The sequence below is a fragment of the Rhinoraja longicauda genome, chromosome 6 (assembly GCF_053455715.1).
Source record: "Rhinoraja longicauda isolate Sanriku21f chromosome 6, sRhiLon1.1, whole genome shotgun sequence".
NCBI classification, from domain to species: domain Eukaryota; kingdom Metazoa; phylum Chordata; class Chondrichthyes; order Rajiformes; family Arhynchobatidae; genus Rhinoraja; species Rhinoraja longicauda.
In genome coordinates this window covers 18,985,913-19,008,993 of record NC_135958.1, presented here as the reverse complement: position 1 = coordinate 19,008,993, position 23,081 = coordinate 18,985,913, and the positions used below count along the sequence as shown (strand labels likewise).

Below are 23,081 nucleotides of genomic sequence, written 5' to 3'. Positions count from 1 at the left end.
AGCGAACCGCATGCTGATTAAGGCGGTACAAAAATCGTGGCGCTGCGGTTCACCGTTTTGCCGGAATTGCCTTCAGCCGACATCAGTGGAATATATATACAAAAACGGTACAAGATCTGAGTTTTAGTAGTATACTAGACCAAGTGGGCCCGTTGGGCCCGTCCTCGTAGGGTTTCCATTGTAACCGGGAGGCGGGGAGGGAGGGGGGAGGGGGACCACCTGTTTTCCCAGTACCCCTCTTTACCCGTTGTGGGATGGGAGGGGGGAGGGGAGGGGGGAGGGAGAGGGGAGGGAGGGGGTAGGGGGGAGGGAGGGGGGAGGGAGGGAGGGGAGGGGGGAAGGGGGAGGGGGGAAGGGGAGAGGGAAGGGGGGGAGGGAGGAGGACCTCCCCTTTTCCCAGTACCCCTCTTTCCCCGTTGTGCCCGTCCTTGTAGGGTTTCCATTGTAACCGGGAGGAGGGGAGGGAGGGAGGGAGGGAGGAGGGAGGTGGGGAGGGAGGGGGGGAAGGGGAGGGCGGAAAGGGGGGAGGGGGGGGAGGGGGGAGGGAGAGAGGGGAAGGTTTGAAAGAGCATCCCTCTCCCCATCAGAACTGCCTCCTCCATCGACTCCTTTAAGTCCAGGCTCAAAACCTATTTCTACTCCCTAGCTTTTGAGGCTAATTGAGGAGGTACTGTGAACTGTTTGGGAGGGGAGGGGAGGGGGGAAGGGGGGAAGGAGGGGGACCTCCCCTTTTCCCAGTTCCCCTCTTTCCCCGTTGGGCCTGTCCTCGTAGGGTTTCCATTGTAACCGGGAGGACGGGAGGGAGGGAAGGGGGAGGGAGGGAGGAGGGAGGTGTGGAGGGAGGAGGGAGGTGTGGAGGGAGATGGGGAAGGAGGGGGGAGGGGATGGGGTAGGGGGAGGGAGAGGGGAGGGAGGGAGGGGGGTAGGGGGAGGGAGGGGGAGGGGAGGGGGGAAGGGGGGAGGAGGGGGACCTCCCCTTTACCCAGTACCCCTCTTTCCCCATTGGGCCCGTCCTCGTAGGGTTTCCATTGTAACCGGGAGGAGGGGAGGGAGGGAAGGGGGAGGGAGGGAGGAGGGAGGTGGGGAGGGGGAGGGAGGGGGGGAGGGGAGGGGGAAGGGGGGAGTGAGGGGGTAGGGGGAGGGAGGGGGAGGGAGGGGGAGAGGGGAGGGGGGTAGGGGGGAGGGGGAGGGAGGGGGAGGGAGGGGGAAGGGGGGAGGGAGGGGGCTCTCCCCTTTTCCCAGTACCCCACTTTCCCCGTTGGGCCCGTCCTCGTAGGGATTCCATTGTAACCGGGAGGAGGGGAGGGAGGGAAGGGGGAGGGAGGGAGGAGGGAGGAGGGGAAGGGGAGGGCGGAAAGGGGGGGAGGGGGGAAAGGGGGGAGGGGGGAGGGGGGAGGGAGAGAGGGGGAGGGTGGAAAGAGCATCCCTCTCCCCATCAGAACTGCCCCCTCCATCGACTCCTTTAAGTCCAGGCTCAAAACCTATTTCTACTCCCTAGCGTTTGAGGCTCATTGAGGAGGCGCTGTGAACTGTTTGCATGCCACTGTATGTTTCATTTTTTTCCTTAGTACCTAATCAGATGTACAGCACTTTGGTCAACGTGGGTTGTTTTTAAATGTGCTATACAAATAAAATCGACTTGACTTGACAGCTCTTCGCAACAATGTAGCACAGGGGCATTGTGACGTCACACGCTGAATACCGCTGGGGGGAAGGGGGGTCAGCTCGAGTTCATCTCACAGGGGCATTGTGACATCACAATCCGCACCGCAGCGCCCCCCTTCTGTCAAAACTTCGATAAATCAGGGGGGGCAGCACTTTTAAACCTCTGTAACTTAAAAAATATGCGTCCGAATTAAATAAAAATATCATTTTCCAGCAGCGAACCGCATGCTGATTAAGGCGGTACAAAAATCGTGGCGCTACGGTTCACCGTTTTGCCGGAATTGCCGTATTCAGCCGACATCAGTGGAATATATATATATAGATACAACATCTGAGTTTTAATAGTATATAGATAGATAGACTAGCACAAGTGTGCCCGTTGGGCCCGTCCTCGTAGGGTTTCCATTGTAACCGGGAGGGGAGTGGTGTGGAGGGAAGGGGGAGGGAGGGAGGAAGGGAGGGGGAGAGAGGGGGGGAGGGGGAGGGAGAGGGAGGGGGAGGGAGGAGGGGAGGGGGAGGGAGGAGGGGAGGGGGGAGGGAGAGAGGATGGAGAGGGTAGGGAGGGGGGAAAGGGGGAGGGAGGGGGACCTCCCCTTTTCCCAGTACCCCGCTTTCCCCGTTGGGCCCGTCCTCGTAGGGTTTCCATTGTTACCGGGAGGAGGGGAGGGAGGGAAGGGGGAGGGAGGGAGGAGGGAGGTGTGGAGGGGGAGGGGAGGGTTGGAGAGGGGAAGGGGGGGAGGGAGAGGGGAGGGAGGGGGGGAGGGAGGGGGAGGGGAGGGGAGAACGGGGGACCTCCCCTTTTCCCAGTACCCCTCTTTCCCCATTGGGCCCGTCCTCGTAGGGTTTCCATTGTAACCGGGAGGGGAGTGGGGGGGAGGGAAGGGAGGAGGGAGGGGAGGGGGAGGGAGTGGGGGAGGGGGGGAGGGGGAGGGAGAGTGGAGGGAGGGGGAGGGAGGGGGGAAGGAGGGGTGGGAGGGGGACCACCCGTTTTCCCAGTACCCCTCTTTCCCCGTTGGGCCCGTCCTCGTAGGGTTTCCATTGTAACCGGGAGGCGGGGAGGGAGGGAGGAGGGAGGTGTGGAGGGATGAGGGGAGGGAAGGGGGGAGGGGGGGGGGGAAGGGAAGGGGAGGGGGAAGAGGGGGAGGTGGAGGGAGAGGGGAGGGAGGGGGAAGGGAGGAGGGAGGGGGACCTCCCCTTTTCCCAGTACCCCTCTTTCCCCGTTGGGCCCGTCCTCGTAGGGTTTCCATTGTAACCGGGAGGTGGGGAGGGAGGGGGGAGGGATGGAGGAGGGGAGGGGGATGGAGGGGGGGAGGGGGGAAGGGGGGGAGGGGGGAAGGGGGGGAGGTGGAGGGAGGGGGGACGGAGGGGGAAGGGGGAGGGAGGGGGACCTCTCCTTTTCCCAGTACCCCTCTTTCCCCGTTGGGCCCGTCCCCGAGGGGTGAGGGAGGTGGGGAGGGATGGGGAGGAGGGGGGGAGGGAGTGGGGATGGAGGTGGGAAGGAGTGGGGAGGAAGGGGTTGAGGGGGGAAGGGGGACCTCCTCTTTCTTTTTTCGTAACACTTGCCCCGGTGGCCCACGAGCATAGGGGCCCCATGCTGATCTGTGTATGTTAAGTGACTTGCAATTAAAAACACAACTTTAAAAAACAACCATTTGCTTTTCGCAACAATGTAGCACAAGCATTGTGACGTCACAAGCTGAAGACCTTTGAAAAAAAAGGTTAAAAATTAAAAAATGTAAATTTGTAAAGAGCAGACACCCAATAGCAGCTGCTTGGCACAGGGGCATCGTGACATCACAATGAAGATTAATCCGCACCGCAGCGCCCCCCTTCTGTCAAAACTTCGATAAATCAGGGGGGGCAGCGCTTTAAAACCTCTGTAACTTAAAAAATATATGACCAAATTAAATGAAAATATCGCGGCCGGTCAGACGGGAGGTTGGTGATCAAGGCGGTGCAAAAACCGTGACGCGACGGTTTACAGTTTTGCCGCAATCAGTGATACATACACAAACCCAGGATACAAACATATTTATAAACAAGAAGTGAGTTTTAATAGTATACTAGACCGAGTGGGCCCGTTGGGCCCGTCCTCGTAGGGTTTCCATTGTAACCGGGAGGGGAGGAAAGGGGGAGGGTTGGGGGAGGGAAGGGGGAGGGAGGAGGGGAGGGAGGGGGGGAGGGGAGGGGGGGAGGGGGGAGGGAGAGGGGAGGGAGGAGGGGAGGGGAGGGAGGGGGGAGGGGAGGGAGGGGGGTAGGGGGAGGGAGGGGGAGGGAGAGGGGATGGGGGAGGGGAGGGGGAAGGGGGGAGGGAGGGGGACCTCCCCTTTTCCCAGTACTCCTCTTTCCCCGTTGGGCCCGTCCTCGTAGGGTTTCCATTGTAACCGGGAGGGGGGGAGGGAGGGAGGAGGGAGGTGTGGAGGGAGGTGTGGAGGGAGGAGGGGAGGGGGAGGGAAGGGGGGAGGGGAGGGGGAGGGGGGAAGAGGGGTAGGGGGGAGGGGAGGGAGGAGGGGAGGGAGGGGAACTCCCCTTTTCCCAGTACCCCTCTTTCCCCGTTGGGCCCGTCCCCGTAGGGTTTCCATTGTAACCGGGAGGGGGGGAGGGAGGGTGGAAGGAGGGGGAGAGGGGTGGAAGGGTGGAGGGAGGGGGGGAGGGAGTGGGGGAGGGTCGGATGGAGGGAAGGAGGGAGGGGTGAGTTAGGGGCTGAGTGGTGATGGAGGTTGGGATTGAGGGGGGAGAGAGTGGGGATGGAGGTGGGAAGGAGGGGGGAGGAAGAGGTTGAGGGGGAAGTGGGACCTCCCCTTTTCCCAGTACCCCTCTTTCTCCCACCACCAAGCCCCCACCGCAACGACCCCTGTTGTCCCCCTCCCCAGTCCCCATTCTCAGACCCCCCCCCATTCTCTTGGAATAAAAAAAAAACTTTTTAAAAAAAAGTGCTTTTTAATTGCTTGTTTTGAAACATTCGCGGTTAAGTGCTTTTTTAAAAAACATTCGCGGTTAAGTGCTGGTTTTGAAACATTCGCGGCTACTTAGTGCTTCTGTCAGTTGCTTTTCGAGGGAGGGAGTAGGGAGGTGTGGAGGGGGGAGGGGAGGGGGAGGGAGGGGGGAGGGGAGGGGGGAAGGGGGGGAGGGAGAGGGGAGGGAAGGGGGTAGGGGGGAGGGGGAGGGAGGGGGGAGGGGGGAAGGGGAGGGAGGGGGGAAGGGGAGGGGGAGGGAGGGGGGGAGGGTGAAGGGAGGGAGGGGGGAGTGAGGGGGGAGGGAGGGGAACCTCCCATTTTCCCAGTACCCCTCTTTCCCCATTGGGCCCGACCTCGTAGGGTTTCCATTGTAACCGGGAGGAGGGGAGGGAGGGTGGAAGGAGGGGGGAGGGGGAGAGGGATGGAATGGTGGAGGGAGGGGGGAGGGAGTGGGGGAGGGTGGGATGGAGGGAAGGAGGGAGGGGGGGAGTTAGGGGCTGAGTGGTGAAGGAGGTTGGGATTGAGGGGGGAGGGAGGGGGGAGGGAGTGGGGATGGAGGTGAGAAGGAGGGGGGAGGAAGGGGTTGAGGGGGGAAGTGGGACCTCCCCTTTTCCCAGTACCCCTCTTTCCCCCACCACCAAGCCCCCTCCGCAACGACCCCTGTTGTCCCCCTCCCCAGTCCCCATTCTCAGACCCCCCCCCCATTCTCTCTCTCCCCCAGACACACTCTCAGTGCTTTTTTCGAAACACTTGCCCCGGTGGCCCACGAGCATAGGGGCCCAATGCTGATCTGTGTATGATAAGTGACTTGCAATAAAAAAAAATACTTTAAAAAAAGATAAGTGCTTTTTAAGTGCTTGTTTTGAAACATTCACGGTCACATAGTGCTTCTCACTGCGATCTGTTAGTGGTGCTTTTCGAAACAATGTAGCACCCATCTCAAACAAGCATTGGGAGGATGGGAGGGAGGGAAGGGGAGGGAGGGAGGAGAGAGGTGTGGAGGGAGGGGGGAAGGGGAGGGGGAACGGGGGGGAGGGAGAGGGGAGGGAGGGGGGATGGGATGGGGGAAGGGGGGAGGGAGGGGGACCTCCCCTTTTCCCAGTACCCCTCTTTCCCCGTTGGGCCCGTCCTCGTAGGGTTTCCATTGTAACCGGGAGGAGGGGAGGGAGGGAGGAGGAGGTGTGGAGGGAGGAGGGGAGGGGGGGAGGGGAGGGGGAGGGAGAGGGTTAGGGGGGAGGGGGAGGGGGGAGGGGAGGGGGGAAGGGGAGGGAGGGGGACCTCCCCTTTTCCCAGTACCCCTCTTTCCCCGTTGGGCCCGTCCCCGTAGGGTTTCCTTTGTAACCAGAAGGGGGGGAGGGAGGGTGGAAGGAGGGGGGAGGGGGAGAGGGATGGAAGGGTGGAGGGAGGGGGGGAGGATGGAGGGAAGGAGGGAGGGGGGGGAGTTAGGGGAGGAGGGGTGAGGGAGGTGGGGAGGGAGTTGGGGAGGAGGGGGGGAGGGAGTGGGGATGGAGGTGGGAAGGAGTGGGGAGGAAGGGGTGAGGGGGGAAGGGGGGGAGGGAGGGAATAGGGGCCCCATGCTGATCTGTGTATGTTAAGTGACTTGCACAACTTTAAAAAACTGGCAGTTGCTTTTCGCAACAATGTTGCAACAATCTCACACAAGCATTGTGACGTCACAAGCTGAAGATGTAAATTTAAAACCGAGCTGATCTCTCATTGGTGCACGGGTGCCATTGTGACATCACGCACTGAAGCCCCTTCAAGAAAAGGGTTAGAAATGAAAATTTATACTTTAATATCTCTCTAGCTTTAAAAAGGTAGCTTCAATTTGAACGAAAGTACTTACAATAGTTGCCCATGTTAATGGTGAATACGGCGGTACAAAAATCGTAGCGCTTTGGTGTACCGTCTGGGAGGAGTAGGGTTTGGACCCTTCAAGAAAAGTGTTAGAAATGAAAATTTAAACTTTAATATCTCTCTAGCTTTAAAAAGGTAGCTTCAATTTGAACGAAAGTACTTACAAGAGTTGCCCATGTCAATGGTGAATACGGCGGTACAAAAATCGTAGCGCTTTGGTGTACCGTCTGGGAGGAGCAGGGTTTGTAAGTTATGGACAGAAATCTTCGGAATCTTCCGTATATACATACGGAATCTTCCGTATATACATACGGAATGTTGGACCGCAGAGTTTTAGTATTATATACTAGACCGAGTGGGCCCGTTGGGCCCGTCCTCGTAGGGTTTCCATTGTAACCGGGAGGATGGGAGGGAGGGAAGTGGGAGGGAGGGGGGGAGGGGAGGGTGGAGTGGAGGGGGGAGGGGAGGGGGAAGGAGGGGAGGGGGATGGGGAGGGAGAGGGGAGGGAGGGGGGTGGGGGGAGGGTCTATTTTACTTTAAAATAAACAGCGTTCTTTGTTGAAAAGGAAATAAACTTATCTATAGAGCATCAGCTTTTTTAAAATAAATAAAATCAAACTTAATGAAAATCACATTCCTCATTTTAAATAAATGTCTTTGTTATAAATGAAATCAAACAGCGGGAGAGGCGACGGCGACTACACCTCCCGGCGGTCAGCGCTGCTGGGACGGGAGGGAGGGAGGGATGAGGGAGGGAGGAGAGTGGGGAGGGAGGGGTACCTCCCCTTTTCCCAGTACTCTTCTTTCCCAAACCACCAAGCCCCCTGTTGTCCCCCTCCCCAGTCCCCATTCTCAGACCCCCCCATTCTCTCTCCCCCAGATACACTCTTACTCTCCCCCCCCCTTTCCCCAGCACACCCCTTTCCCCGTTGGGCCCGTCCTCGTAGGGTTTCCATTGTAACCGTGAGGCAGGGAGGGAGGGGGGAGGGAGGGAAGAGGGAGGTGTGGAGGGAGGAGGGGAGGGGGAGGGAGGGGGAGGGGGGAAGGGGGGGAGGGGGAGGGAGAGGGGGAGGGGTGGGGGGAAGGGGTGAGGGTGGAAGGGGGAGGGAGGGGGACCTCCCCTTTTCCCAGTACCCCTCTTTCCCCGTTGTGCCCGTCCTCGTAAGGTTTCCATTGTAACCGGGAGGGGAGTGGGGGGGAGGGAAGGGAGGAGGGAGGTGTGGAGGGGGGAGGGGAGGGGGAGGGGGGAAGGGGCAAGGGGGAGGGAGAGGGGAGGGAGGGGGTAGGGAGGGGGGAAGGGGGGAGGGAGGGGGACCACCCGTTTTCCCAGTACCCCTCTTTCCCCGTTGGGCCCGTCGTCGTAGGGTTTCCATTGTAACCGGGAGGAGGGGAGGTAGGGAAGGGGGAGGGAGGGAGGAGGGAGGTGTGTAGGGAGGAGGGGAGGGGGAGGGAGGAGGGGAGGGGGAGGGAGGGGGAAGGGGGAGGAGGGAGAGGGGAGGGAGGGGGGTAGGGGGGAGGGAGGAGGGAGGTGTGGAGGGAGGAGGGGAGGGGGAGGGAGGGGGGAGGGGGGAGGGAGAGGGGGAGGGGTGGGAGGGAGCGTGTAAGGGGGAGGGAGGGGGACCTCCCCTTTTCCCAGTACCCCTCTTTCCCCGTTGGGCCCGTCCTCGTAGGGTTTCCATTGTAACCGGGAGGAGGGGAGGGAGGGAGGAGGGAGGTGTGGAGGGAGGAGGGGAGGGGGGAAGGGGGAGGGAGAGGGTTAGGGGGGAGGGGGAGGGGGGAGGGGAGGGGAGGGAGGGGGACCTCCCCTTTTCCCAGTACCCCTCTTTCCCCGTTGGGCCCGTCCCCGTAGGGTTTCCTTTGTAACCAGAAGGGGGGGAGGGAGGGTGGAAGGAGGGGGTAGGGGGAGAGGGATGGAAGGGTGGAGGGAGGGGGGGAGGATGGAGGGAAGGAGGGAGGGGGGGGGAGTTAGGGGAGGAGGGGTGAGGGAGGTGGGGAGGGAGTTGGGGAGGAGGGGGGGAGGGAGTGGGGATGGAGGTGGGAAGGAGTGGGGAGGAAGGGGTGAGGGGGGAAGGGGGGGAGGGAGGGAATAGGGGCCCCATGCTGATCTGTGTATGTTAAGTGACTTGCACAACTTTAAAAAACTGGCAGTTGCTTTTCGCAACAATGTTGCAACAATCTCACACAAGCATTGTGACGTCACAAGCTGAAGATGTAAATTTAAAACCGAGCTGATCTCTCATTGGTGCACGGGTGCCATTGTGACATCACGCACTGAAGCCCCTTCAAGAAAAGGGTTAGAAATGAAAATTTATACTTTAATATCTCTCTAGCTTTAAAAAGGTAGCTTCAATTTGAACGAAAGTACTTACAATAGTTGCCCATGTTAATGGTGAATACGGCGGTACAAAAATCGTAGCGCTTTGGTGTACCGTCTGGGAGGAGTAGGGTTTGGACCCTTCAAGAAAAGTGTTAGAGCCCGTCCCCACACCCCCCATTCTCACTCCCCCAGCCCCACTCTTACTCTCCAAGTGTGCCCGTTGGGCCCGGAAAAGAGGGCCCGTTGGGCCCGTCCCCACACCCCCCATTCTCTCCTCCCCCAGCCCCACTCTTACTCTCCAAGTGTGCCCGTTGGGCCCGTCCTCCTGATCTGTGTATGTCAAGTGACCACTATAGCCTTCATTCTTTTTTTTTTTTCCCTAATCAGATGTTTGTTTGTTTTTTCCTAATCAGATGTGCAGTACTTTGGTCAACGTGGGTTGTTTTTAAATGTGCTATACAAATAAAACTGACTTGACTTGACTTGACTTGCAATAACAAAAAAGACTTCTTGGAAGCTTTTCGAAACAATGTAGCCGTCACAAGCTGAAAACTAAATCCTTGCTGAAAACTAAATCCTTTTCTGGAAACTTTTGGAAACAAATGTAGCCCCTTGAAGAAAAGGGTTAGAAATGAAAAATTTAAACTTTAATATCTCTCTAGCTTTAAAAAGGTAGCTTCAATTTGAACGAAAGTACTTACAATAGTTGCCCAGGTTAATGGTGAATACGGCGGTACAAAAATCGTAGCGCTTTGGTGTACCGTCTAGGAGGAGTAGGGTTTGTAAGTAATCTTCCGTACATACACATATACATACATACATACGGAATGTTGGACCGCAGAGTTTTAGTATTATACTAGACCGAGTGGGCCCGTTGGGCCCGTCCTCGTAGGGTTTCCATTGGAGGGAGGGTGGAAGGAGGGGGAGAGGGGTGGAAGGGTGGAGGGAGGGGGGGAGGGAGTGGGGGAGGGTCGGATGGAGGGAAGGAGGGAGGGGTGAGTTAGGGGCTGAGTGGTGATGGAGGTTGGGATTGAGGGGGGAGAGAGTGGGGATGGAGGTGGGAAGGAGGGGGAAGGAAGAGGTTGAGGGGGAAGTGGGACCTCCCCTTTTCCCAGTCCCCATTCTCAGACCCCCCCCATCTCTTGGAATAAAAAAAAATACTTTAAAAAAAAAAGTGCTTTTTAATTGCTTGTTTTGAAACATTCGCGGTTAAGTGCTTTTTTAAAAAACATTCGCGGTTAAGTGCTGGTTTTGAAACATTCGCGGCTACTTAGTGCTTCTGTCAGTTGCTTTTCGAGGGAGGGAGTAGGGAGGTGTGGAGGGGGGAGGGGAGGGGGAGGGAGGGGGGAGGGGAGGGGGAAGGGGGGGAGGGAGAGGGGAGGGAAGGGGGTAGGGGGGAGGGGGAGGGAGGGGGGAGGGGGGAAGGGGAGGGAGGGGGGAAGGGGAGGGGGAGGGAGGGGGGGAGGGAGAAGGGAGGGAGGGGGGAGTGAGGGGGGAGGGAGGGGAACCTCCCATTTTCCCAGTACCCCTCTTTCCCCATTGGGCCCGTCCTCGTAGGGTTTCCATTGTAACCGGGAGGAGGGGAGGGAGGGTGGAAGGAGGGGGGAGGGGGAGAGGGATGGAATGGTGGAGGGAGGGGGAGGGAGTGGGGGAGGGTGGGATGGAGGGAAGGAGGGAGGGGGGGAGTTAGGGGCTGAGTGGTGAAGGAGGTTGGGATTGAGGGGGGAGGGAGGGGGGAGGGAGTGGGGATGGAGGTGGGAAGGAGGGGGGAGGAAGGGGTTGAGGGGGGAAGTGGGACCTCCCCTTTTCCCAGTACCCCTCTTTCCCCCACCACCAAGCCCCCTCCGAAACGACCCCTGTTGTCCCCCTCCCCAGTCCCCATTCTCAGACCCCCCCCCCCATTCTCTCTCTCCCCCAGACACACTCTCAGTGCTTTTTTCGAAACACTTGCCCCGGTGGCCCACGAGCATAGGGGCCCAATGCTGATCTGTGTATGTTAAGTGACTTGCAATAAAAAAAAATACTTTAAAAAAAGATAAGTGCTTTTTAAGTGCTTGTTTTGAAACATTCACGGTCACATAGTGCTTCTCACTGCGATCTGTTAGTGGTGCTTTTCGAAACAATGTAGCACCCATCTCAAACAAGCATTGGGAGGATGGGAGGGAGGGAAGGGGAGGGAGGGAGGAGAGAGGTGTGGAGGGAGGGGGGAAGGGGAGGGGGAACGGGGGGGAGGGAGAGGGGAGGGAGGGGGGATGGGATGGGGGAAGGGGGGAGGGAAGGGGGGAGGGAGGGGGACCTCCCCTTTTCCCAGTACCCCTCTTTCCCCGTTGGGCCCGTCCTCGTAGGGTTTCCATTGTAACCGGGAGGAGGGGAGGGAGGGAGGAGGAGGTGTGGAGGGAGGAGGGGAGGGGGGGAGGGGAGGGGGAGGGAGAGGGTTAGGGGGGAGGGGGAGGGGGGAGGGGAGGGGGGAAGGGGAGGGAGGGGGACCTCCCCTTTTCCCAGTACCCCTCTTTCCCCGTTGGGCCCGTCCCCGTAGGGTTTCCTTTGTAACCAGAAGGGGGGGAGGGAGGGTGGAAGGAGGGGGGAGGGGGAGAGGGATGGAAGGGTGGAGGGAGGGGGGGAGGATGGAGGGAAGGAGGGAGGGGGGGGGAGTTAGGGGAGGAGGGGTGAGGGAGGTGGGGAGGGAGTTGGGGAGGAGGGGGGGAGGGAGTGGGGATGGAGGTGGGAAGGAGTGGGGAGGAAGGGGTTGAGGGGGGAAGGGGGGGAGGGAGGGAATAGGGGCCCCATGCTGATCTGTGTATGTTAAGTGACTTGCACAACTTTAAAAAACTGGCAGTTGCTTTTCGCAACAATGTTGCAACAATCTCACACAAGCATTGTGACGTCACAAGCTGAAGATGTAAATTTAAAACCGAGCTGATCTCTCATTGGTGCACGGGTGCCATTGTGACATCACGCACTGAAGCCCCTTCAAGAAAAGGGTTAGAAATGAAAATTTATACTTTAATATCTCTCTAGCTTTAAAAAGGTAGCTTCAATTTGAACGAAAGTACTTACAATAGTTGCCCATGTTAATGGTGAATACGGCGGTACAAAAATCGTAGCGCTTTGGTGTACCGTCTGGGAGGAGTAGGGTTTGGACCCTTCAAGAAAAGTGTTAGAAATGAAAATTTAAACTTTAATATCTCTCTAGCTTTAAAAAGGTAGCTTCAATTTGAACGAAAGTACTTACAACAGTTGCCCACGTCAATGGTGAATACGGCGGTACAAAAATCGTAGCGCTTTGGTGTACCGTCTGGGAGGAGCAGGGTTTGTAAGTTATGGACAGAAATCTTCGGAATCTTCCGTATATACATACGGAATCTTCCGTATATACATACGGAATGTTGGACCGCAGAGTTTTAGTATTATACTAGAAAAGAGGGCCCGTTGGGCCCGTCCCCACACCCCCCATTCTCTCCTCCCCCAGCCCCACTCTTACTCTCCAAGTGTGCCCGTTGGGGAGGGCCCGTTGGGCCCGTCCCCACACCCCCCATTCTCTCCTCCCCCAGCCCCACTCTTACTCTCCAAGTGTGCCCGTTTTTTTTTTTTTCCTAATCAGATGTTTTTTTTTTTTTTCCTAATCAGATGTGCAGTACTTTGGTCAACGTGGGTTGTTTTTAAATGTGCTATACAAATAAAAGTGACTTGACTTGACTTGACTTGACTTGCAATAACAAAAAAGACTTCTTGGAAGCTTTTCGAAACAATGTAGCCGTCACAAGCTGAAAACTAAATCCTTGCTGAAAACTAAATCCTTTTCTGGAAACTTTTGGAAACAAATGTAGCCCCTTGAAGAAAAGGGTTAGAAATGAAAAATTTAAACTTTAATATCTCTCTAGCTTTAAAAAGGTAGCTTCAATTTGAACGAAAGTACTTACAATAGTTGCCCAGGTTAATGGTGAATACGGCGGTACAAAAATCGTAGCGCTTTGGTGTACCGTCTAGGAGGAGTAGGGTTTGTAAGTAATCTTCCGTACATACACATATACATACATACATACGGAATGTTGGACCGCAGAGTTTTAGTATTATATAGATAGATAGATAGATAGATAGATAGATAGACTAGACCGAGTGGGCCCGTTGGGCCCGTCCTCGTAGGGTTTCCATTGTAACCGGGAGGGGAGGAAAGGGGGAGGGTTGGGGGAGGGAAGGGGGAGGGAGGAGGGGAGGGAGGGGAGGGGGGAGGGGGGAAGGGGGGAGGGAGAGGGGAGGGAGGGGGGTAGGGGGGAGGGAGGGGGGAGAGGGGGGGATGGGAGGGGGGAGGGGGGAAGGGAGGAGGGAAGGGGGGAGGGAGAGGGGAGGGAGGTGGGTAGGGGGGAGGGAGGGAGGGGGACCTCCCCTTTTCCCAGTACCCCTCTTTCCCCGTTGGGCCCGTCCTCGTAGGGTTTCCATTGTAACCGGGAGGACGGGAGGGCGGGAAGGGGGAGGGAGGGAGGAGGGAGGTGTGGAGGGAGGAGGGGAGGGGAGGGAGGGGGGAGGGGAGGGAGGGGGGTAGGGGGGAGGGGGAGGGAGAGGGGAGGGGGGAGGGGAGCGGGAAGGGGGGAGGGAGGGGGACCTCCCCTTTTCCCAGTACTCCTCTTTCCCCGTTGGGCCCGTCCTCGTAGGGTTTCCATTGTAACCGGGAGGGGGGAGGGAGGGAGGAGGGAGGTGTGGAGGGAGGAGGGGAGGGTGAGGGAGGGGAGGGGGAGGGGGGAAGAGGGGTAGGGGGGAGGGGAGGGAGGAGGGGAGGGAGGGGGAACTCCCCTTTTCCCAGTACCCCTCTTTCACCGTTGGGCCCGTCCCCGTAGGGTTTCCATTGTAACCGGGAGGGGGGGAGGGAGGGTGGAAGGAGGGGGAGAGGGGTGGAAGGGTGGAGGGAGGGGGGGAGGGAGTGGGGGAGGGTCGGATGGAGGGAAGGAGGGAGGGGTGAGTTAGGGGCTGAGTGGTGATGGAGGTTGGGATTGAGGGGGGAGAGAGTCGGGATGGAGGTGGGAAGGAGGGGGGAGGAAGAGGTTGAGGGGGAAGTGGGACCTCCCCTTTTCCCAGTACCCCTCTTTCCCCCACCACCAAGCCCCCACCGCAACGACCCCTGTTGTCCCCCTACCCAGTCCCCATTCTCAGACCCCCCCCCCATTCTCTTGGAATAAAAAAAAATACTTTTTTAAAAAAAGTGCTTTTTAATTGCTTGTTTTGAAACATTCGCGGTTAAGTGCTTTTTAAAAAAACATTCGCGGTTAAGTGCTGGTTTTGAAACATTCGCGGCTACTTAGTGCTTCTGTCAGTTGCTTTTCGAGGGAGGGAGTAGGGAGGTGTGGAGGGGGGAGGGGAGGGGGAGGGGAGGGGGAGGGGAGGGGGGAAGGGAGGAGGGAGAGGGGAGGGAAGGGGGTAGGGGGGAGGGGTAGGGAGGGGGGAGGGGGGAAGGGGAGGGAGGGGGGAAGGGGAGGGGGAGGGAGGGGGGGAGGGAGAAGGGAGGGAGGGGGGAGGGAGGGGAACCTCCCATTTTCCCAGTACCCCTCTTTCACCATTGGGCCCGTCCTCGTAGGGTTTCCATTGTAACCGGGAGGAGGGGAGGGAGGGAAGGGGGAGGGAGGGAGGGAGGAGGGAGGTGTGGAGGGAGGAGGGGAGGGGGAGGGGAGGGGGGGAGGGGGGAAGGGGGGAGGAGGGAGGGAGAGGGGAGGGAGGGGGGGAGGTAAGGGGGAGAGGGGGGAAGGGGGAGGGAGGGGGATCTCCCCTTTTCCCAGTACCCCTCTTTCCCCGTTGGGCCCGTCCTCGTAGGGTTTCCATTGTAACCGTGAGGAGGGGAGGGAGGGAAGGGGGAGGGAGGGAGGAGGGAGGGGTGGAGGGAGGAGGGGAGGGGAGGGAGGGGGAGGGGAGGGAGGGGGGAGGGGGAGGGAGGGGAAGGGGGGAGGGGAGGGGGAAGGGGGTAGTGAGGGGGACCTCCCCTTTTCCCAGTACCCCTCTTTCCCCGTTGGGCCCGTCCTCGTAGGGTTTCAATTGTAACCGGGAGGGGGGAGAGAGGGTGGAAGGAGGGGGGAGGGGGAGAGGGATGGAAGGGTGGAGGGAGGGGGAGGGATTGGGGGAGGGAGGGATGGAGGGAAGGAGGGAGGGGGGAGTTAGGGGGGAGGGAGTTGGGGAGGAGGGGGGGAGGGAGTGGGGATGGAGGTGGGAAGGAGGGGGGATGAAGGGGTTGAGGGGGGAAGGGGGACCTCCCCTTTTCCCAGTACCCCTCTTTCCCCGTTGGGCCCGTCCCCGTAGGGTTTCCATTGTAACCGGGAGGGGGGAGGGAGGGTGGAAGGAGGGGGGAGGGGGAGAGGGATGGAATGGTGGAGGGAGGGGGGAGGGAGTGGGGGAGGGTGGGATGGAGGGAAGGAGGGAGCGGGGGAGTTAGGGGCTGAGTGGTGATGGAGGTTGGGATTGAGGGGGGAGGGAGGGGGGAGGGAGTGGGGATTGAGGTGGGAAGGAGGGGGGAGGAAGGGGTTGAGGGGGGAAGTGGGACCTCCCCTTTTCCCAGTACCCCTCTTTCCCCGTTGGGCCCGTCCCCGTATAGTTTCCATTGTAACCGGGAGGGGGGGAGGGAGGGTGGAAGGAGGGGGGAGGGGGAGAGGGATGGAATGGTGGAGGGAGGGGGGAGGGAGTGGGGGAGGGTGGGATGGAGGGAAGGAGGGAGGGGGGGAGTTAGGGGCTGAGTGGTGATGGAGGTTGGGATTGAGGGGGGAGGGAGGGGGGGAGGGAGTGGGGATGGAGGTGGGAAGGAGTGGGGAGGAAGGGGTTGAGGGGAGAAGGGGGGGGGAGGGAGGGAATAGGGGCCCCATGCTGATCTGTGTATGTTAAGTGACTTGCACAACTTTAAAAAACTGGCAGTTGCCTTTCGCAACAATGTTGCAACAATCTCACACAAGCATTGTGACGTCACAAGCTGAAGATGTAAATTTAAAACCGAGCTGATCTCTGATTGGTGCACGGGTGCCATTGTGACATCACGCGCTGAAGCCCCTTCAAGAAAAGGGTTAGAAATGAAAATTTAAACTTTAATATCTCTCTAGCTTTAAAAAGGTAACTTCAATTTGAACGAAAGTACTTACAATAGTTGCCCACGTTAATGGTGAATATGGCGGTACAAAAATCGTAGCGCTTTGGTGTACCTTCAGGGAGGAGTAGGGTTTGTAAGTTATGGACAGAAATTCTTCGGAATCTTCCGTACATACACATATACATACATACATACGGAATGTTGGACCGCAGAGTTTTAGTAGTATATAGATATAGATATAGATATATAGATATATAGATAATAATATATATATAGAAGATAGATAGATAGATAGATAGATAGATAGATAGATAGATAGATAGATAGATAGATAGATAGATAGATAGATAGATAGATAGATAGATAGATAGATAGATAGATAGATAGATAGATAGATAGATAGATAGATAGATAGATAGATATAGATATAGATATAGATATAGATATAGATAGATAGATAGATAGATAGATAGATAGATAGATAGATAGATAGATAGATAGATAGATAGATAGATAGATAGATAGATAGATAGATAGATAGATAGATAGATAGATAGGGGGGGAGGGGGGAGGGAGAGTGGAGGGAGGGGTTATGGGGAGGGGAGGGAGGGGGGAAGGGGGGAGGGAGGGGGACCACCCGTTTTCCCAGTACCCCTCTTTCCCCGTTGGGCCCGTCCTCGTAGGGTTTCCATTGTAACCGGGAGGCGGGGAGGGAGGGGGAGGGAGGGAGGAGGGAGGTGTGGAGGGAGGAGGGGAGGGAAGGGGGGAGGGGAGGGGGGAAGGGGAGGGGGGAAGAGGGGGAGGTGGAGGGAGAGGGGAGGGAGGGGGGAAGGGAGGAGGGAGGGGGACCTCCCCTTTTCCCAGTACCCCTCTTTCCCCGTTGGGCCCGTCCTCGTAGGGTTCCCATTGTAACCGGGAGGTGGGGAGGGAGGGGGGAGGGATGGAGGAGGGGAGGGGGATGGAGGGGGGGGAGGGGAGGGGGTGGGAGGGGAAGGGGGGTGGGGGGAAGGGGGGAGGTGGAGGGAAGGGGAGGGAGGGGGGAGGGAGGGGGAAGGGGGGAGGGAGGGGGACCTCTCCTTTTCCCAGTACCCCTCTTTCCCCGTTGGGCCCGTCCTCGTAGGGTTTCCATTGTAACCGGGAGGGGAGTGGGGGGGAGGGAAGGGAGGGAGGAGGCAGGGAGGGGGGGAGGGGAGGGGGGAAGGTGGAGGGGGGAAGGTGGAGGGAGGGGGACCACCCCTTTTCCCAGTACCCCTCTTTCCCCTTTGGGTCCGTCCCCGTAGGGTTTCCATTGTAACCGGAAGGGGGGGAGGGAGGGTGGAAGGGTGGAGGGAGTGGGGGGGGGGAGTGGGGAGGGAGTTGGGGAGGGAGTGGGGATGAAGGAAGGGGGAGGAAGGGGTTGAGGGGGGAAGGGGGACGGGGTCCCAAACCACCAAGCCCCCGTAGGGTTTCCATTGTAACTGGGAGGCGGGGAGGGAGCGGGAAGGGAGGGAGGAGGGGAGGGGGATGGAGGGGGGAGGGGAGGGGGGAAGGGGTGGGAGGGGAGGGGGGATGGTGTGGGAGGGGAGGGGTGAAGGGGGGAGTTGGAGGGAGGGGGAAGGGAGGGGGGAGGGGAGGGGGGAAGGGGGGAGGGAGGGGAGGGGGGAAGGGGGGAAGGAGGGGGACCACCCGTTTTCCCAGTACCTCTCTTTCCCCGTTGGGCCCGTCCCCGAGGGGTGAGGGAGGTGGGGAGGGAGGAGGGGAGGGGGAGGGGGAGGGGAGGGGGGAGGGGGGAAGGGGGGAGGGAGGGGGGTAGGGGGGAAGGGAGGGGGAGGGGGGAAGGGGGAGGGAGGGGGGAAGGGGGAGGGAGGGGGGAAGGGGGAGGGAGGGGGACCTCCCCTTTTCCCAGTACCCCTCTTTCCCCGTCTCTTTCCCCGTTGGGCCCGTCCTCGTAGGGTTTCCATTGTAACCGGGAGGGGAGTGGGGGGGAGGGAAGGGAGGAGGGAGTTGTGGAGGGGGGGAGGGAAGGGAGGGGGGAGGGGAGAGGGGAGGGAGGGGGAGGGGAGGGAGGGGAGAGTGGAGGGAGGGGGACCTCCCCTTTTCCCAGTACCCCTCTTTCCCCGTTGGGCCCGTCCCCGTAGGGTTTCCATTGTAACTGGGAGGCGGGGAGGGAGGGGGAAGGGAGGGAGGAGGGGAGGGGGATGGAGGGGGGGAGGGGAGGGGGGAAGGGGTGGGAGGGGAGGGGGGAAGGGGGGAGTTGGAGGGAGGGGAAAGGGAGGGGGGGAGGGGAGGGGGGAAGGGGGGAGGGAGGGGGACCACCCGTTTTCCCAGTACCCCTCTTTCCCCGTTGGGCCCGTCCCCGAGGGGTGAGGGAGGTGGGGAGGGATGGGGAGGGAGTTGGGGAGGAGGGGGGGAGGGAGTGGGGATGGAGGTGGGATGGAGTGGGGAGGAAGGGGTTGAGGGGGGAAGGGGGACCTCCCCTTTCTTTTTTCGAAACACTTGCCACGGTGGCCCACGAGCATAGGGGCCCCATGCTGACCTGTGTATGTTAAGTGACTTGCAATAAAAAATACAACTTTAAAAAACAATCAGTTGCCTTTCGCAACAATGTAGCCCATCTCACACAAGCATTGTGACGTCACAAGCTGAAGACCTTGAAAAAAAAAGGATAAAAATAAAAAGATGTAAATTTGTAAAGAGCAGACACCCAATAGCAGCTGCTTGTCCATTGTGACATCACACGCTGAAGACTAAATCCACACCGCAGCGCCCCCTATAGAAACTTCAATAAGGGGGGGGCAGCACTTTAAAACCTCTGTAACTTTAAAAACACACGAACAAATTAAATGAAAATATCGCGGCCGGTCAGCCGAGAGGTTGGTGATCAAGGCGGTGCAAAAACCGTGGCGCCACGGTTTACCGTTTTGCCGGAATCACTGATATATACACAAATCCTGATACAAACCTACAAGATCTGAGTTTTAATGGATGGATGGATGGATGGATGGATGGATGGATGGATGGATGGATGGATGGATGGATGGATGGATGGATGGATGGATGGATGGATGGATGGATGGATGGATGGATGGATGGATGGATGGATGGATGGATGGATGGATGGATGGATGGATGGATGGATGGATGGATGGATGGATGGATGGATGGATGGATGGATGGATGGATGGATGGATGGATGGATGGATGGATGGATGGATGGATGGATGGATGGATGGATGGATGGATGGATGGATGGATGGATGGATGGATGGATGGATGGATGGATGGATGGATGGATGGATGGATGGATGGATGGATGGATGGATGGATGGATGGATGGATGGATGGATGGATGGATGGATGGATGGATGGATGGATGGATGGATGGATGGATGGATGGATGGATGGATGGATGGATGGATGGATGGATGGATGGATGGATGGATGGATGGATGGATGGATGGATGGATGGATGGATGGATGGATGGATGGATGGATGGATGGATGGATGGATGGATGGATGGATGGATGGATGGATGGATGGATGGATGGATGGATGGATGGATGGATGGATGGATGGATGGATGGATGGATGGATGGATGGATGGATGGATGGATGGATGGATGGATGGATGGATGGATGGATGGATGGATGGATGGATGGATGGATGGATGGATGGATGGATGGATGGATGGATGGATGGATGGATGGATGGATGGATGGATGGATGGATGGATGGATGGATGGATGGATGGATGGATGGATGGATGGATGGATGGATGGATGGATGGATGGATGGATGGATGGATGGATGGATGGATGGATGGATGGATGGATGGATGGATGGATGGATGGATGGATGGATGGATGGATGGATGGATGGATGGATGGATGGATGGATGGATGGATGGATGGATGGATGGATGGATGGATGGATGGATGGATGGATGGATGGATGGATGGATGGATGGATGGATGGATGGATGGATGGATGGATGGATGGATGGATGGATGGATGGATGGATGGATGGATGGATGGATGGATGGATGGATGGATGGATGGATGGATGGATGGATGGATGGATGGATGGATGGATGGATGTCCCAAAATGGAACAATGAAATTCTTACTTGCAGCAACACACAAATATGTAAACGTGGTACTCTGTAAAACTCATAATAAACAACAAAAAAATTCAGTATATATTAAAAAACTGACAAATAAATAGACAATAATAAGTTATGAATTCCTGACATATACAGTCATATATACAAACAAATGATTGGGAGACTGACAGAATGGATTTGCAGTCTGTCACAGGGCTCCTGCATCCTTATGCCACTGGGAATTCAGTTCACGGCCGCATTTCCGACTTGTGAACTTATCCGGTCACAAAGAAATTCATGAGGAACAGAGTACTGCAGAAACTTAGTGAGGATCTTTAACTTGTATGTGAACTTGTAGAAGCTAAACTCAGACTTGTAACACATTTGAATTCCCTAATCAAATGTTAGTATTGCCTGTAGTAATTAAATTAACAATCAATTACTATTCCATGTGTTGACTCTGCATGATATCTGATATTCATTCCATAAAAATACTGTCAAGTTGAAGTGTAAATTATAAATTATTCTTTATTCTCCAACAATTTTGCCACTTGTTTGTTAATTATTAACAAAATCAATTGTGGAACGTACAGATTTATGCTCATGATCAAAGGAAAATTGTATTAATGGGTATAGGACAAAGAAAAGATAGGATAAAGCCAGGGCTGCTATGGTGATGAGTTGTGGGGGGTTCATAAGATCATAAGATATAGGAGCAGAACTGGGCCATTTGGCACATCGAATCCACCCTGCCTTTCAATCATGGCTGATCTATTTTTCCCTCGCAACCTCATTCTCCTGCCTACCCCCGGAACCACTGTATTCCATGGCCACACTCCCTACCTGTCCAAGTCCTTATGCAGACTCCCTGCTTCCTCAACATAACCTGCCTCTCCACCTGTCGTTGTATCATCCGCAAACTACGCCCAAGAGCCATCTATTCCATTATCCAGATCAATTACATATAACGTGAAAAATAGCAGACCCAATACACCAGTAGTTACCAGCAAACGACCTGAAAAGGGCCCCTTTATTCCCACTCTTTACCTTCTGCCAGTCAGCCAATCTTCTGTCCATGCAAGTACCTTGCCTCCCATACCATGGGGTCCTATCTTGTTTAACAGCCTCACCTTATCAAAGGCCTTCTAAAAATCCAAGTAAACAATATCGATTGACTGTCCTTTGTCTATCCTGCTTGTTACTTCCTAAACAATTTAAGATTTGTCAGCCAAGGTTTCCACTGAACAAAACCATGCTGACTTCGGCCAATTTTATCATGTACCAAGTACCCCGAGACCTCATCCTCAATAATAATGGACTCTAAAATCTTACCAACTTCTGTAGTCAAGCTAACCAACCTATAATTTCCTTTTTTTTTTTTGCACACATGACCAAATTCTAAATCAAAGTAAGAAACAACTACATTTTTAAACCTATTGAATAAAATTTACAACGATGTAAAACAAACTTTTTTGCCAACAGATTTCAAACATGCATTCAGATGAAAGGGCTTAGATATGTAGCTGAGGTGTCTGAGGAACTGCCTGTAAAAAAACACATGTCTATTAGCAGCGTTCATATTTTTAAGTTGCTTTGAAATATAACTGCTAGATATTTGTGGACGAGGAGCAGTGTTCTGAGGGGGTGCCCCCGCTTGGGTTCAGCTCTGTCACGCGGTTAATTCAGGCCGGGTGTGGGCGGTCCGCCGGTGGCGAAGACCCTGGGTTGTGGCGGGCGGCGAGGCAGCGGGAGAGAGAGAGAGATGGCGATGGCCCGAGGAGTCTGAGCGGACATCGGCGGCATCCCGCGTCACTCGGCAGGTATTGTGGCCCCGGCCGAGCCAGGGGATAGAAGCGGTGTGAAATCTCGCAATATTGCGGTGAGATGGGCTTTAGTCGGGCATAGCGAGGGAGTCAGGCACTGAGCCAGGCTTTCGGGCCTAGGTGCCGCGCATTGTCCTCAGGCAGCAGGCGGCGGAGTGAGCCGGGCCTGTGGGGCACATGGGGCAAGGAGACCAGGCTTGTGGCCGCTGCGCGGACATGGGATAAGGGGGACCAGGCTAGTGGCCGCTGCGCGGACATGGGCCAAGGGGGACCAGGCTTGTGGCCGCTGCGCGGACATGGGCCAAGGGGGACCAGGCTTGTGGCCGCTGCGCCGTTACGGGGCAAGGAGACCAGGCTTGTGGCCGCTGCGCGGACAAGGGGCAAGGAGACCAGGCTTGTGGCCGCTCGGCCGTCACGGGGCAAGGAGACCAGGCTTGTCGCCGGTGCACGGATCCGTGACACTGAGACCAGACATGGCCGCTGCATGGAGACCAGGCTTGAGGTCACTCCACGAACCCGTTACTTAATGCACCGAGCTAGTTTGAAGCCCGATGGGCCATAAACACTCGTGCTCCCTTGTATGACTTCCTCCACCAGCCGATCTTTTCAGAGCATAGATTACTAGCGAGTGACTTCTGTTTGCTGATGCCCACTGTGAGCCACATTTACATCGCCATAAAACCAAAACTTTTTCTTCCTTTCATTAGACCCGTGATTACGTTTGGCTTAACTTTAAGAAATAAACTGGAGTTAATCCCCAAAGTCTGGAAGTAATTAGGTTACTGTGTTAATCTAATTTCACTGTCATTGTATTCTCTGGAAAATGGGCGAATAGAAATTGTTGGTCTTTTCTAAGTATGTGGTGGTTGTGTTTAAAAGATCAAACTTGTAGGAATGTTTTGGTCTTGATTGAAAAATCTGTAACTACTTTTTTAACAAAAATGCTATTTCTAGGGTTGATTGAACAGGTTAGTTATTTTGAGGACCCAAAATGTCTGTCCATTTCCCTCCGCAGTTGCGTCCTGATCCACTGAGTTCCTCCGGCAGTTTTAAGCTTTTATCTAATGTGTATGAGCTATTATTTAATCAGTTATGTTATCAGTTGAAGCTCATTATATGTATACTTGTTAAATGGTGTATGAAGAGCATAAATAATAATTTACATGTAAAAATATTAAAGTGTATTATTGTGGCGGTCCCGGGCCACTACATTATATTGTTTAATAAAGTTTCCTTGCACATGTCTCAATAGAAGCAATTGTCCATTTCAATGACCACCTGCAGTGAAACTGACAGACTTCTTAAGAGACGTTTCCAGTTATTGC

At 56.3% G+C, this 23,081-nt stretch overlaps 1 protein-coding gene across 3 annotated transcripts in view; it reads left to right on the top strand.

Annotated features, from left to right (window-relative positions):
- sf3b3 (splicing factor 3b, subunit 3) overlaps positions 1-23,081 on the top strand; it is a 104,583-nt gene that overhangs the window by 37,625 nt on the left and 43,877 nt on the right. Inside the window, exon 1 of one of the 3 annotated variants that reach the window (XM_078400616.1) lies at positions 21,628-21,753. The exons of 1 other annotated variant lie outside the window; for it this stretch is intronic. The gene's annotated coding sequence lies outside the window, so the exon portion shown is untranslated. Of the gene's footprint in view, positions 1-21,627; positions 21,813-23,081 lie in introns of those variants that run through there. One more of the 3 variants, XM_078400618.1, reaches the window with a different exon arrangement.